This window comes from Sphaeramia orbicularis, chromosome 19, assembly GCF_902148855.1.
Source record: "Sphaeramia orbicularis chromosome 19, fSphaOr1.1, whole genome shotgun sequence".
Taxonomy (NCBI): domain Eukaryota; kingdom Metazoa; phylum Chordata; class Actinopteri; order Kurtiformes; family Apogonidae; genus Sphaeramia; species Sphaeramia orbicularis.
The window spans coordinates 116,845-132,362 of record NC_043975.1 but is presented as its reverse complement, the minus strand read 5'-3'; positions in this window follow the sequence as shown (position 1 = coordinate 132,362).

Below are 15,518 nucleotides of genomic sequence, written 5' to 3'. Positions count from 1 at the left end.
CTGTGAAGACAGAGGAGGAGGAGGAGCATCTGAAGACAGAGGAGGAGGAGGAGCATCTGAAGACAGAGGAGGAGGAGGAGCCTGTGAAGACAGAGGAGGAGGAGGAGCCTGTGAAGACAGAGGAGGAGGAGGAGCATCTGAAGACAGAGGAGGAGGAGGAGCATCTGAAGACAGAGGAGGAGGAGCCTGTGAAGACAGAGGAGGAGGAGCATCTGAAGACAGAGGTGGAGACAGATGGAGCAAAGCCAAGTGATGGAACACCAGAAAGAAAGACCAGGAGAAGGTCCAGAAAGACCAAGAACTGACAGAGGAGACAGAGAACATGTGGGTGTGAAGGCAACAGTGGAACCAGTAGTGATGGGGGGGCACCAGGGGCAGTGACCCCCCCCAAACTGAGAGGATGGAACCAGCAGAGACCAGGAACCACAGCAGAGACCTGAGTCCAGCAGAGACCAGGAACCACAGCAGAGACCAGGAACCACAGCAGAGACCTGAGTCCAGCAGAGACCAGGAACCACAGCAGAGACCTGAGTCCGACAGAGACCAGGAACCACAGCAGAGACCTGAGTCCAGCAGAGACCAGGAACCACAGCAGAGACCAGGAACCACAGCAGAGACCTGAGTCCAGCAGAGACCAGGAACCACAGCAGAGACCAGGAACCACAGCAGAGACCTGAGTCCGACAGAGACCAGGAACCACAGCAGAGACCTGAGTCCGACAGAGACCAGTCCCAGAACAGAGAAGAACCAGAACAGAACCCTCAGACTCTGGTAGAGGAGCCGGGTCTGAAGGAGACGGTGCCCAGGTGGACCAGAAGAAGACTTGTGTTTTCATGTATAAACTCATGTCAGACACACGTAGAAAACAGTCATGTTAGAACAGCAGTTTGTAGAATATGCAGCAGACGATCCAACAGGATGAAGATAACCAGACTCTTCCATGTGTGTGTTGTGTTTGGTGTGCAGTGGTCAGAAACGTGGAGGGTATGCAGTGGAGGCCAGGCTGTCTGTGGAAGAACACCTCATCAGTCCAGGTCAGGGGCTGAGCTATCACTACGGTGTTTGGCAAAGAAACAAAGAACTTCTGGAGACGGCGTGGAGAACCCTTCACATTCCACCGGATCCTCATGTTAAAGGTAAGTGTGGTTTCACATCTGAGTAGATCAGTGGAGCTGGGTTTTCTTTACTGAACCCTTCCAGAGCTGAACAGCTTCTGCAGACCACAACCATCTACTGCTCTGACCTGTGGAACACTGTGGACCCACTAATCCCATTAAGACACCACAGTAACTGCTGTCAGATACAGTTCTTCAGCTTTTCATGGTCATCACATATGACCGTATTTGGACGTTCAGAGGCTCCGTAGTTACCATGGAAACATCTCAGTCATCTTCTACAGCATTAGTTCCCCAGTCAAACCCATGGAGTTGGATCCGTGACAGTGCATGGAAATGAACAAAAAAGAATAAAAAAATTGCAAAATAATAAATTTTGTGCCAAAAAATTTGACTAAAATGAGAATAAATAAGAATAAACTGAGCAAAAACAGCTGAAGTTTTCAGTAAAATGAGCAAAAGGGAATAATGAATCAACAAAATGAGAAGTGACATGAACAAAATAAGCCCCAAAAACGGACAATAAGTACTAGAATAAAATATGGTTGGAGACACTTATTCCATTCAGTTCCTGATATCTTGGCTGAAAAAGTCCCTTTTCCTTCACTTTTCTCTGTTTTTGTTCAAATAACCCTTAACTTTAATCGGAGCTTTAATGAACGTCCACATGATCAGTGAATTAAATATAGAAAAATATAGGATTTACTCTGAAAAAGCACAAAACACAAAGGACACTGTAACAGGAAGTGATGCTCAGTCACTTCAGAACAGTTCCATGTGCACAGAACGTTCTGGAGCTGACCAGGTGGAGCTCTGGGTGTTCACAGCTCACACTGACCATCTGTGCTTCTGTCCAGAGCTTCATCTGTACGAGGGCTTCATCGGTCGATCAGACGGTAGATCCGTGGTGCAGAGTTTACTCGGTATGTTACCATGGCGACCCAAAGGTGTGGAAACTTCTGGAGCCTGGCAGAGCTCAGCCAGGACTCTGCTGTCCAGGGTCTTCCAGAGGTGGACTCCCTCAGACCAGCAGAGCACACATGCCTTATGTAGGAGCCTGAAGGACTTCAACAGCAGCCTGGGTTCTGCTCATACCAGAGTGGTCTACCAGGACTGCTCCAGTCCTCCACCAGTCCAGGTCTGTCCAAGCATTAACCCTTTCCAGGTCACTCATCCAAACACTCTGACATTTAAAAGTTCAACCACAGTGTGTTACTGGAGGACACAACAGACTTTAGGACTTGTGTGAAATTTTCTAAATGTTTTATTGTCATGTAGAAAATCAAAGTCAACGAAGTTACCATATTTGGTTCCTTGCCCATAAGTGCCCCCAAAAAAACACATATCATGTGAATGGAACCTGTTTGGTCCCATTAGAACCTGCCTTTGGTTCCATTAGATCCTCCCTTTGGTCCCATTAGAACCTGCCTTTGGTCCCATTAGAACCTGCCTTTGGTTCCATTAGATCCTCCCTTTGGTCCCATTAGAACCTGCCTTTGGTCCCATTGGAACCTGCCTTTGGTCCCATTAGAACCTCCCTTTGGTCCCATTAGAACCTCCCTTTGGTCCCATTAGAACCTGCCTTTGGTCCCATTAGAACCTCCCTTTGGTCCCATTAGAACCTGCCTTTGGTCCCATTGGAACCTGCCTTTGGTCCCATTAGAACCTCCCTTTGGTCCCATTAGAACCTCCCTTTGGTCCCATTAGAACCTGCCTTTGGTCCCATTAGAACCTCCCTTTGGTCCCATTGGAACCTCCCTTTGGTCCCATTGGAACCTCCCTTTGGTCCCATTAGAACCGGCCTTTGGTCCCATTAGAACCTCCCTTTGGTCCCATTGGAACCTGCCTTTGGTCCCATTAGAACCTCCCTTTGGTCCCATTAGAACCTCCCTTTGGTCCCATTGGAACCACCCTTTGGTCCCATTGGAACCTCCCTTTGGTCCCATTAGAACCGGCCTTTGGTCCCATTAGAACCTCCCTTTGGTCCCATTAGAACCGGCCTTTGGTCCCATTAGAACCTCCCTTTGGTCCCATTGGAACCTCCCTTTGGTCCCATTGGAACCTCCCTTTGGTCCCATTAGAACCTCCCTTTGGTCCCATTAGAACCTCCCTTTGGTCCCATTGGAACCTCCCTTTGGTCCCATTGGAACCTGCCTTTGGTCCCATTAGAACCTCCCTTTGGTCCCATTGGAACCTCCCTTTGGTCCCATTGGAACCTCCCTTTGGTCCCATTGGAACCTCCCTTTGGTCCCATTGGAACCTGCCTTTGGTCCCATTAGAACCTCCCTTTGGTCCCATTGGAACCTCCCTTTGGTCCCATTAGAACCTCCCTTTGGTCCCATTAGACCTCCACGTACAAGTGCATTGTGGGAATGAGAATTCCATGCAGCAGTGAAGATGGCTCCTAAATGAAGGCAGTTTCTCACAGATTCAGGTAGAAAACGATCCAGATGACTCCAACAGAAAGTCCTCCAGTCTACCAGGGCCGTGTTCCAGAATGAGTCCAGTGGGTGGAGGTGAAGACACAGCTGGGCTCAGCTTCAACAGCACACAGACCACCTCCTGCTGCCTGGAATTCCCATTCCCACAATGCACCTGGTGACAGAATTAGTGAAAAGGCTCCAGAGGTGTTTGGTTTGTTGTGTAAACCAGTGGACTGGGTTCCAGATGGAATCATCTACGAAGGCGTTCAGTGTGAGGGAGGGGGTTCAGACGCAGACGGACAGACGGACAGACAGATGAGTGACAGTTCAGATGTGACAGGGGCTGGACATATGAACGAACATCTGGGATCAGAGGCAGACGCTGCTTTAAGGGGTTTCCATTCTGATGGGATGAGTCCATCACAGTCTGTATTCAGATGAACTCAAACTGAATCCACTCAGAGCTGAAACATTTAGAAAAGAACACTTTAGGTCCAACAGTCAGTTCCAGCTGTCCTCAGGTCCACTCCAGGTCCACTTATCTGAACCTTTGTCTCAAGTGTGTGAGTGTGTCTGAAGAACACCATGTGTCTTCCCTTTTTTTGGATAAAACTTTATGTTCTCCTTTAATTTATAAACTTTTTTTATTACGAAGCATAATTTTAGATGTTTCCACTGTGATAAAAAGGGAAATAAATAATCCAGAGTGTAAGTGTGTTCTTTTGTTGGAAGCTCCCAGAATCAGTCTGGACTGTTTTTGGTCTCATTTGTACAAATGTAATTATTGACCCGATCTGATCCTAAACTAAACAGAACTCAGCTGAGGATCCACAGCCCAGACAGGAAACAGATCCAGACATTCCAGCTCACATCCCTATCATCATCCTTTAAACTGATCTTCAGACTCTGGGCTGAACACTGGTTCTGGGTGGGCGGGGCCACAGAACCTGGACTGGAGTCATGTGACTGTCCAGTCCAACAGCTGTGACCCCTCAGCTGTGTCAGAGCCCACACTGACAGACTGGACCTCTGACCTGTCCACATGTGTTTAAAGGGGCTCTGAGGTCCAGGCCTGTCATCCTACACCTGTCAGTTTAGTCTGTGACCCACATGGGACCGATCCTAAGACCTGTAGGGACACAGCAGAACCTGGACCAGAACTGACTGATGTGGGATTGAACTGAAGGGTTCAGCTGTCCACATTCCAGGAACAGTTCAGGAGCGTCTGTACTTCTGTAAACATGTGTTCAGCTCCAGTGTTTCTGCTGACAGTCACTCTTAAAAGTGCTGGAATGTGACCTGCTTCCATGTGTGTGAACCAAGGTTATAATAGTTTTGGATTTTTAATTATAGTTTAGTTTTAATTAGTTTTGACTTTTTTTTCTCTTATTCAGTTAGTTTTAATTAGTTTTTAGAGCAGGTTTGTTAGTTTTTATTAGTTATCGTTTTTTTCTGAATGCTTAGTTTTAGTTTCGTTTAGTTTTAGTATTAGTTTTAGTTATTTCATATATTTTATCTTCCTCATCATCCTATTCAAAGAAATTAGTGAGGCGTGGATATGGGTTACCCTGGACACTTTATTTGGGGGTCGGGTTAGGGCGGCTCATGGACTGAGCAGAGACACAATGTACCGTACAATGTATAAATTCCCTATAGCAGGTTGAGGGGGGGTGCAATCCATACACAACGTCACTTACATGAAACAATGCGAAGATGTGCAAAGCAGGAGAGGAGATGCACAAAGCAGCCAGCAGTTAAACCAGATAGAAACATATATAAACCAGCTAACCAGCAGTTAAAGCAGATAGGAACATATATAAACCAGCTAACCAGCAGTTAAAGCAGATAGAAACATATATAAACCAGCTAACCAGCAGTTAAAGCAGATAGGAACATATATAAACCAGCTAACCAGCAGTTAAAGCAGATAGAAACATATATAAACCAGCTAACCAGCAGTTAAAGCAGATAGAAACATGTATAAACCAGCTAACCAGCAGTTAAAGCAGATAGAAACATATATAAACCAGCTAACCAGCAGTTAAAGCAGACAGAAACATATATAAACCAGCTAACCAGCAGTTAAACCAGATAGAAACATATATAAACCAGCTAACCAGCAGTTAAAGCAGACAGAAACATATATAAACCAGCTAACCAGCAGTTAAAGCAGATAGAAACATGTATAAACCAGCTAACCAGCAGTTAAAGCAGATAGAAACATATATAAACCAGCTAACCAGCAGTTAAAGCAGATAGGAACATATATAAACCAGCTAACCAGCAGTTAAAGCAGATAGAAACATATATAACCAGCTAACCAGCAGTTAAAGCAGATAGAAACATATATAAACCACTTATAAACATATCTAACCCAGTTCCTCATCAGTAAACCACACCTTAGCAGATCTCTCATCTCTTAATCATCTCCAGTTCCATTATTAGCTAACTTTGCTTCAGTTCAGTTCAGCTAGCTGTTGCTAGTAACATCAAACGTTTTTGAACATTCTAACAGGTTCCATACCTCTGTAATTGGATTAGTTTTCCTCCTCCTCTTTTCTCCTCTTCTAAACTGTGCAGTTCAGGGCTTGGAAGGCCTTTTCATGGTGATAAACTCTCCAGTTTTAACCTGGATGCTAGTCCTGTTTGACTCTGTCCTTTAGCTCTGCTCTGTCTGTCACTCACGCACACACACGGTACGCCCCCCCCCCCCCCCCCCCCCCAAAAAAAAAACAAACAAAAAAAAAAAAACCCGACCCATGTATCACTCCAGTAAACCCCAGACAGGACTGTGCTGCTGTGTCCCAGCTTTAGTCTGTATGTTCCAGGTAGAGTGGGGACCAGAAGACCACTGGAAACCACAGTGACCACACATGACAGACTGTGAAGTGTCGTATGGTGTCACCAGCTCAAACTGCTGGAGCCAAATAAATTAATTTCATATCAATCCGACACTGACAAAGACGAAAACGAAGGGAATTGTATCCATAATTTTTATACGTTTTAGTTAGTTTTGTAAGCTCACAATACAGTTTCAGTTAGTTATCGTTTTTTTCTTTTAATTAGAGTTTTTATTTATTTCAGTTAACGAAAATGTTATTTCAATTTTAGTTTTCGTCATTTCGTTCGTTTTCGTTAACGATAATAACCTTGGTGTGAACCTGGTCTGCAGACGTCGGAGCTGATTTCAGAGACGCTGCTTCACATCCTGAAGGACCCCGAGGACAAACTCCCAGGATGCACCAGGACCTGCAGTCCTCTGGTCCAGGCTCTGTCTGTCTTCAGGGTGTCCAGATCCTGCCCGACTGACCTCGGGGTCAAAGGCTGGGCGGAGCTTTGTAGCCTGGTGTCCTCAAATGTGGACCAGAAGAGCCTGGATGAGCTGTCCCGGTCCGTCCCCCATCCACAGCAGTAAGTCTGAGCACGTCCTCGTCCTGATCACTGTCCACTTCCTCAAAGCTCTGACGTCAGACCAACTCCAGCTGGACTCAAATGAAAATCCACAACGGTTCATTCACTGTGTCTGCGTTTGACATGTGTTGACCAGCTCCGCCTCTGTCTCCGCCTCTGTTTCTGTCTCTGCCTCTGTCTCCGCCTCTGTTTCTGTCTCCGCCTCTGTCTCCGCCTCTGTCTCCGCCTCTGTCTCCACCTCTGTCTCTGTCTCCTCCTCTGTCTCCTCCTCTGTCTCCACCTCTGTCTCTGTCTCCTCCTCTGTCTCCTCCTCTGTCTCTGTCTCCACCTCTGTCTCCACCTCTGTCTCTGTCTCCTCCTCTGTCTCCTCCTCTGTCTCTGTCTCCTCCTCTGTCTCTGTCTCCTCCTCTGTCTCCACCTCTGTCTCTGTCTCCACCTCTGTCTCTGTCTCCTCCTCTGTCTCCTCCTCTGTCTCCGCCTCTGTCTCTGTCTCCTCCTCTGTCTCCTCCTCTGTCTCCGCCTCTGTCTCTGTCTCCTCCTCTGTCTCCTCCTCTGTCTCTGTCTCCTCCTCTGTCTCCGCCTCTGTCTCCACCTCTGTCTCCACCTCTGTCTCTGTCTCCTCCTCTGTCTCCTCCTCTGTCTCCACCTCTGTCTCTGTCTCCTCCTCTGTCTCCACCTCTGTCTCTGTCTCCTCCTCTGTCTCCTCCTCTGTCTCTGTCTCCACCTCTGTCTCCACCTCTGTCTCTGTCTCCTCCTCTGTCTCCTCCTCTGTCTCTGTCTCCTCCTCTGTCTCTGTCTCCTCCTCTGTCTCCACCTCTGTCTCTGTCTCCTCCTCTGTCTCCGCCTCTGTCTCCTCCTCTGTCTCCTCCTCTGTCTCTGTCTCCACCTCTGTCTCTGTCTCCTCCTCTGTCTCCGCCTCTGTCTCTGTCTCCTCCTCTGTCTCCTCCTCTGTCTCCGCCTCTGTCTCTGTCTCCTCCTCTGTCTCCTCCTCTGTCTCTGTCTCCTCCTCTGTCTCCGCCTCTGTCTCCACCTCTGTCTCCACCTCTGTCTCTGTCTCCTCCTCTGTCTCCTCCTCTGTCTCCACCTCTGTCTCTGTCTCCTCCTCTGTCTCCACCTCTGTCTCTGTCTCCTCCTCTGTCTCCTCCTCTGTCTCTGTCTCCACCTCTGTCTCCACCTCTGTCTCTGTCTCCTCCTCTGTCTCCTCCTCTGTCTCTGTCTCCTCCTCTGTCTCTGTCTCCTCCTCTGTCTCTGTCTCCTCCTCTGTCTCCACCTCTGTCTCCACCTCTGTCTCTGTCTCCTCCTCTGTCTCCTCCTCTGTCTCTGTCTCCACCTCTGTCTCTGTCTCCTCCTCTGTCTCCTCCTCTGTCTCTGTCTCCTCCTCTGTCTCTGTCTCCTCCTCTGTCTCCACCTCTGTCTCTGTCTCCTCCTCTGTCTCCGCCTCTGTCTCCTCCTCTGTCTCCTCCTCTGTCTCTGTCTCCACCTCTGTCTCTGTCTCCTCCTCTGTCTCCGCCTCTGTCTCTGTCTCCTCCTCTGTCTCCTCCTCTGTCTCCGCCTCTGTCTCTGTCTCCTCCTCTGTCTCCTCCTCTGTCTCTGTCTCCTCCTCTGTCTCCCGCCTCTGTCTCCACCTCTGTCTCCACCTCTGTCTCTGTCTCCTCCTCTGTCTCCTCCTCTGTCTCCACCTCTGTCTCTGTCTCCTCCTCTGTCTCCACCTCTGTCTCTGTCTCCTCCTCTGTCTCCTCCTCTGTCTCTGTCTCCACCTCTGTCTCCACCTCTGTCTCTGTCTCCTCCTCTGTCTCCTCCTCTGTCTCTGTCTCCTCCTCTGTCTCTGTCTCCTCCTCTGTCTCTGTCTCCTCCTCTGTCTCCACCTCTGTCTCTGTCTCCTCCTCTGTCTCCGCCTCTGTCTCCTCCTCTGTCTCCTCCTCTGTCTCTGTCTCCACCTCTGTCTCTGTCTCCTCCTCTGTCTCCTCCTCTGTCTCTGTCTCCTCCTCTGTCTCTGTCTCCACCTCTGTCTCTGTCTCCTCCTCTGTCTCCGCCTCTGTCTCCTCCTCTGTCTCCTCCTCTGTCTCTGTCTCCACCTCTGTCTCTGTCTCCTCCTCTGTCTCCTCCTCTGTCTCTGTCTCCTCCTCTGTCTCTGTCTCCTCCTCTGTCTCTGTCTCCTCCTCTGTCTCCACCTCTGTCTCTGTCTCCTCCTCTGTCTCCGCCTCTGTCTCCTCCTCTGTCTCTGTCTCCACCTCTGTCTCTGTCTCCTCCTCTGTCTCCTCCTCTGTCTCTGTCTCCTCCTCTGTCTCTGTCTCCACCTCTGTCTCTGTCTCCTCCTCTGTCTCCGCCTCTGTCTCCTCCTCTGTCTCCTCCTCTGTCTCTGTCTCCTCCTCTGTCTCTGTCTCCTCCTCTGTCTCTGTCTCCACCTCTGTCTCTGTCTCCTCCTCTGTCTCCTCCTCTGTCTCTGTCTCCACCTCTGTCTCCTCCTCTGTCTCCGTCTCCTCCTCTGTCTCCGCCTCTGTCTCCACCTCTGTCTCCTCCTCTGTCTCTGTCTCCTCCTCTGTCTCCTCCTCTGTCTCCGTCTCCACCTCTGTCTCCTCCTCTGTCTCCTCCTCTGTCTCCGCCTCTGTCTCCACCTCTGTCTCCTCCTCTGTCTCTGTCTCCTCCTCTGTCTCCTCCTCTGTCTCCGTCTCCACCTCTGTCTCCGCCTCTGTCTCCGCCTCCTCCCGTTGCCATGGCGCTGTCTGTCGTCCTCAGCGTCCTGTTGGCTCTGATGAACGTCTGTGCTGAGCGGTCGGTGTCGGAGCTGGTCCTTCTGGTTCCTCTGTTCTTCAAACTCAGACGTCCAGGAGCCGACGCCTCCAAACTGGGGCCAGCTGTAGACGAGGACACCTGGTCTGGACTGGAAGGGGTCCAGTTCAGGAGGTTCAGAGACCACATCCAGACCCACCAGGATAAAAGACAGTGAGTGGACCACAAAAGAAGACAACAGGATAGAACAGAACAGAACAGAACAGAACAGAACAGAACAGGACAGAATAGAATAGAATAGAATAGAATAGAATAGAATAGAATAGAATAGAATAGAATAGAATAGAATAGAACAGAACAGAATAGAATAGAACAGAACAGAATACTTTTTATTGCTGTTGTGTGTTCACTGGTACTCCAGCCAATGCAATAATATGAATAAAAAAAATAAACAATACCTAAGAAAATAAGAATAGCACAAATATAAAATAAAAAAGTAAAATAAGAAAACAGAATATGAAATGAAAAAACAAAAGTAAATTAAGAATAAAAGTGGAATCAATTCAAAAATATGCCTAATAATATAGTACTAATAATACAGGACCCCATATTATTCCTGTTATCAGTGTGTGTGTGTGTGACAGTGTATAAAATGAGTGCGTTTGTGTCTGAACACATGTTGAATAAACACTGTGGTGTTCTTATGAGAGCAGAGGATGGTAGTTGCCGTGGTTACGTGGTCCAAGCCTGTGTTGGAGGCCTTTCCTGTGTTCTCCTGCAGGAGGATGCTGGCTCTGGTCCGGGCTCAGATCACTCAGGCTCAGCAGACTCTTCAGGTCCTGATCGGCTGGGCCGCTCTGGTGGCGTTCGAGGACCTCCCGGAGTTTTCGGACGTGACGGGTTTACCTGTAGAACAGCTGATCCAGAGTCTGTTCTACAGAACCGGAAACACCAGAGACCACCTGAACAAAGCAGAGGAGGACGTGAAGGTGAGGAGGAGCACATGTGAAGAGTGTCTGACATTTATACCAGCACTGTTTAATGAGGAAGTGACCCGTGTGACCATGACCCTCCATCCAGAACACCCACCGAGTCCTGGAACACATCCTGCAGAAGGTGGAGCAGGAGAGGGACAGGTGAGCACTTCAAACGCACCTTCACACAGCACTGTCATCCAACAGCTTCAGCACCTCTGCACTGAGCACTGTTAGCCACCTGAGCACATTATGCACACTCTGCACTGAGCACTGTTAGCCACCTGAGCACATTATGCACACTCTGCACTGAGCACTGTTAGCCACCTGAGCACATTATGCACACTCTGCACTGAGCACTGTTATCCACCTGAGCACATTATGCACACTCTGCACTGAGCACTGTTATCCACCTGAGCACATTATGCACACTCTGCACTGAGCACTGTTATCCACCTGAGCACATTATGCACACTCTGCACTGAGCACTGTTATCCACCTGAGCACATTATGCACACTCTGCACTGAGCACTGTTAGCCACCTGAGCACATTATGCACACTCTGCACTGAGCACTGTTAGCCACCTGAGCACATTATGCACACTCTGCACTGAGCACTGTTAGCCACCTGAGCACATTATGCACACTCTGCACTGAGCACTGTTAGCCACCTGAGCACATTATGCACACTCTGCACTGAGCACTGTTAGCCACCTGAGCACATTATGCACACTGCTGTTACTGCCTCCACCAGGAGGTACTGGGATTACTCTGCCTGCATTCATTCGTTCGTTCGTTCGTTCGTTCATTCACTGTAAAACTCTTCCACCCATCTTTCCCAGATCTTCCCCACAGATAGGCCTAGGCCCTGGGACCAACCCAGTCCATTTTGGTCCCAGTAGGACAAAGTTCAAGGTCACAGCAAGGTCACAACATCTACAGTTTTCCATCTGTCATCACTGAGACATTTTCCAAAATTCATCCAAAATTCCAAACGACTCCGATTCTCCTCCAGTTGGATCCACCTGTAGCTTAGAACAGTCTCTTGTATGTGGAACTAAATTGTCCACATCCACTGTGGAATGTGGACTCTGTGGACATTTACACTGAACACTGAAAATCCCATTTCCCACACATTTAAAATTAGAACTCAACTAATATTGATGTGAATTGAATCTAATTGGACAGACACATGACTGGGACCAGATTCAACTGTTTGTGTGTATGGAACAACCTGGAAACTGTTGGATTTAAACAGAAACAGTGGATCCACACATGCACAGAGTTCAGGCTGAAGGAGGAGCTCTGAGTTCTGAACACTGGTCTGGTTGTGTTGTTTATCAGTGAAGTTTTTGCATCGTTTGTGTTTGTTTTACCGTTAAAACTTTATTGGAGGTTTTTTTTTAGGCTTAAAGACAGTGTTTCCAACCAGTGTTTAGTTTGTAATGGTTCAATAACTGCTGTTGTTTGTGTGTGACTTTGTGCAGGTGTGTAACAGCTGTCTGTCTGTGTGTCTGTCTGTGTGTGTCTGTGTGTCTGTGTGTCTGTCTGTGTGTCTGTCTGTGTGTCTGCCTGTCTGTGTGTCTGTCTGTCTGTCTGTCTGTCTGTTCAGATGGACTGGATGTGCTTGGGTCTATCCTCTGGTGTCCACCTGTGTCCGTCTGCTCTCAAACACCTGCAGGATGGTCACACTGGTCCAGTCACACTCAGCCTCCGTCCTGTCCCTGCACTTACTGTGGACCATGGCTGAAGTTCTGGACGCCGCTCTGATCAAACAGGTACTCACCTCTAGGTCTGGTCCCCCTGGTCTGGTCCTCCTGGTCTGGTCCTCCTGGTCTGGTCCTCCAGGTCTGGTCCCGCTGGTCCGGTCCTCTAGGTCTGGTCCCCCTGGTCTGGTCCTCCTGGTCTGGTCCTCCTGGTCTGGTCCTCCAGGTCTGGTCCCGCTGGTCCGGTCCTCTAGGTCTGGTCCCCCTGGTCTGGTCCTCCTGGTCTGGTCCTCCTGGTCTGGTCCTCCAGGTCTGGTCCCGCTGGTCCGGTCCTCTAGGTCTGGTCCCCCTGGTCTGGTCCTCCTGGTCTGGTCCTCCAGGTCTGGTCCCGCTGGTCCGGTCCTCCAGGTCTGGTCCCGCTGGTCTGGTCCTCCTGGTCTGGTCCTCCTGGTCTGGTCTTCCTGGTCTGGTCCTCCAGCTGCCTGGTTCTGGACTAGGGCTGTGTATTGGCAAGAATCTGGCGATACGATACAAATCGCAATATTAGGACCACAATACGATATATCGCAATGTGTCACGATACTGTTAACAAGGCAATATTTTTTGTTTGTTTCGTTTCTTCTTCTAAAAGAATAATTCCTTGAAAAATGTAATTATAGCAGAAATATGCACAAATACTAAACTAATTTTTTATTTGATCAGAACATGATTTAATACGATATAACAAAACTTTCCGATGTAAAAACTAAATTTGTTATAAATAACTATAATAAATAAAATGATGTTTACAGACATTCCAGTTTCAGATCCTGCTCCAATGTTCATATTCTATTAGTTGTGAACAGAATGCCTAGTGCTCAGTCCCTGAATCATCAACATCAGAACATTATTTTAGTTCAGTCCCAACAAAGAAATGAACATCTGCCTCTCAGACAAAAAGAAGTGCTTTTAGGATGATTGAAAGAACCATTATTGAACAAAACAGTGTTATCAGTTTAAAAAAACTACATGCATGACCTGCAATATCACAATACTACTGTTTTAGTACGAACAAAAGAGCAAAATACACATGTGAAAATAAAAACAACAGAGCAAATTACACATGTGGAAATAAAAACAACAGAGCAAAATACACATGTGACAATAAAAACAACAGAGCAAAATACACATGTGAAAATAAAAGGAAAAGAGCAAAATACACATGTGGAAATAAAAACAACAGAGCAAAATACACATGTGGAAATAAAAACAACAGAGCAAAATACCCATGTGGAAATAAAAACAACAGAGCAAAATACACATGTGAAAATAAAAAGAAAAGAGCAAAATACCCATGTGAAAATAAAAAGAAAAGAGCAAAATACCCATGTGAAAATAAAAAGAACAGAGCAAAATACACATGTGAAAATAAAAAGAAAAGAGCAAAATACACATGTGAAAATAAAAAGAAAAGAGCAAAATACACATGTGGAAATAAAAACAACAGAGCAAAATACACATGTGAAAATAAAAAGAACAGAGCAAAATACACATGTGAAAATAAAAAGAAAAGAGCAAAATACCCATGTGGAAATAAAAACAACAGAGCAAAATACACATGTGAAAATAAAAACAACAGAGCAAAATACACATGTGAAAATAAAAGGAAAAGAGCAAAATACCCATGTGGAAATAAAAACAACAGAGCAAAATACACATGTGAAAATAAAAACAACAGAGCAAAATACACATGTGAAAATAAAAGGAAAAGAGCAAAATACACATGTGGAAATAAAAAGAAAAGAGCAAAATACACATGTGGAAATAAAAAAAAGAGCAAAATACCCATGTGAAAATAAACAGAAAAGAGCAAAATACACATGTGAAAATAAAAAGAAAAGAGCAAAATACACATGTGAAAATAAAAAGAAAAGAGCAAAATACCCATGTGAAAATAAAAAGAAAAGAGCAAAATACCCATGTGGAAATAAAAACAACAGAGCAAAATACACATGTGAAAATAAAAAGAAAAGAGCAAAATACCCATGTGGAAATAAAAAGAAAAGAGCAAAATACACATGTGAAAATAAAAAGAAAAGAGCAAAATACCCATGTGGAAATAAAAAGAAAAGAGCAAAATACCCATGTGAAAATAAAAAGAAAAGAGCAAAATACCCATGTGAAAATAAAAAGAAAAGAGCAAAATACACATGTGAAAATAAAAAGAAAAGAGCAAAATACACATGTGAAAATAAAAAGAAAAGAGCAAAATACACATGTGAAAATAAAAAGAAAAGAGCAAAATACCCATGTGAAAATAAAAAGAAAAGAGCAAAATACACATGTGGAAATAAAAAGAAAAGAGCAAAATACACATGTGGAAATAAAAAGAAAAGAGCAAAATACACATGTGGAAATAAAAACAACAGAGCAAAATACACATGTGGAAATAAAAAGAAAAGAGCAAAATACACATGTGGAAATAAAAACAACAGAGCAAAATACACATGTGGAAATAAAAAGAAAAGAGCAAAATACACATGTGGAAATAAAAATAACAGAGCAAAATACACATGTGGAAATAAGAAGAAAAGAGAAAAATACACATGTGGAAATAAAAAGAAAAGAGAAAAATACACATGTGGAAATAAAAAGAAAAGAGCAAAATACACATGTGGAAATAAAAAGAAAAGAGCAAAATACACATGTGAAAATAAAAACAACAGAGCAAAATACACATGTGGAAATAAAAAGAAAAGAGCAAAATACCCATGTGGAAATAAAAAGAAAAGAGCAAAATACACATGTGGAAATAAAAAGAAAAGAAACACAAAAAACACAAACAAAAACAGGAACCTCTGCTATATGTGCATTTGAATAAATACCTACAGATGTCGTTCCGGTGCTTTTTCATGTCGATACAGAACCATGAGATGCAGTATGATATTACTGCAGAGCTGTTCTGTTGTTCTGCTCTGTTCTGGGGCGGACCTAAACCTGCTTCTGTTGTGTGTCCTTCAGATGACAGAGGAGTCTGAATCCATCAGACAGAGGTTGATTCAGGAGCTGAGTGACGTCCAGAAGTTCATGTGTGAGTGGATGGAGCAGTTACTGCACAGACCCCTTCTGAACCCCTCAAAAACCCTGACGTACCCCAAGGAAATCCAGGTACATGGTGTA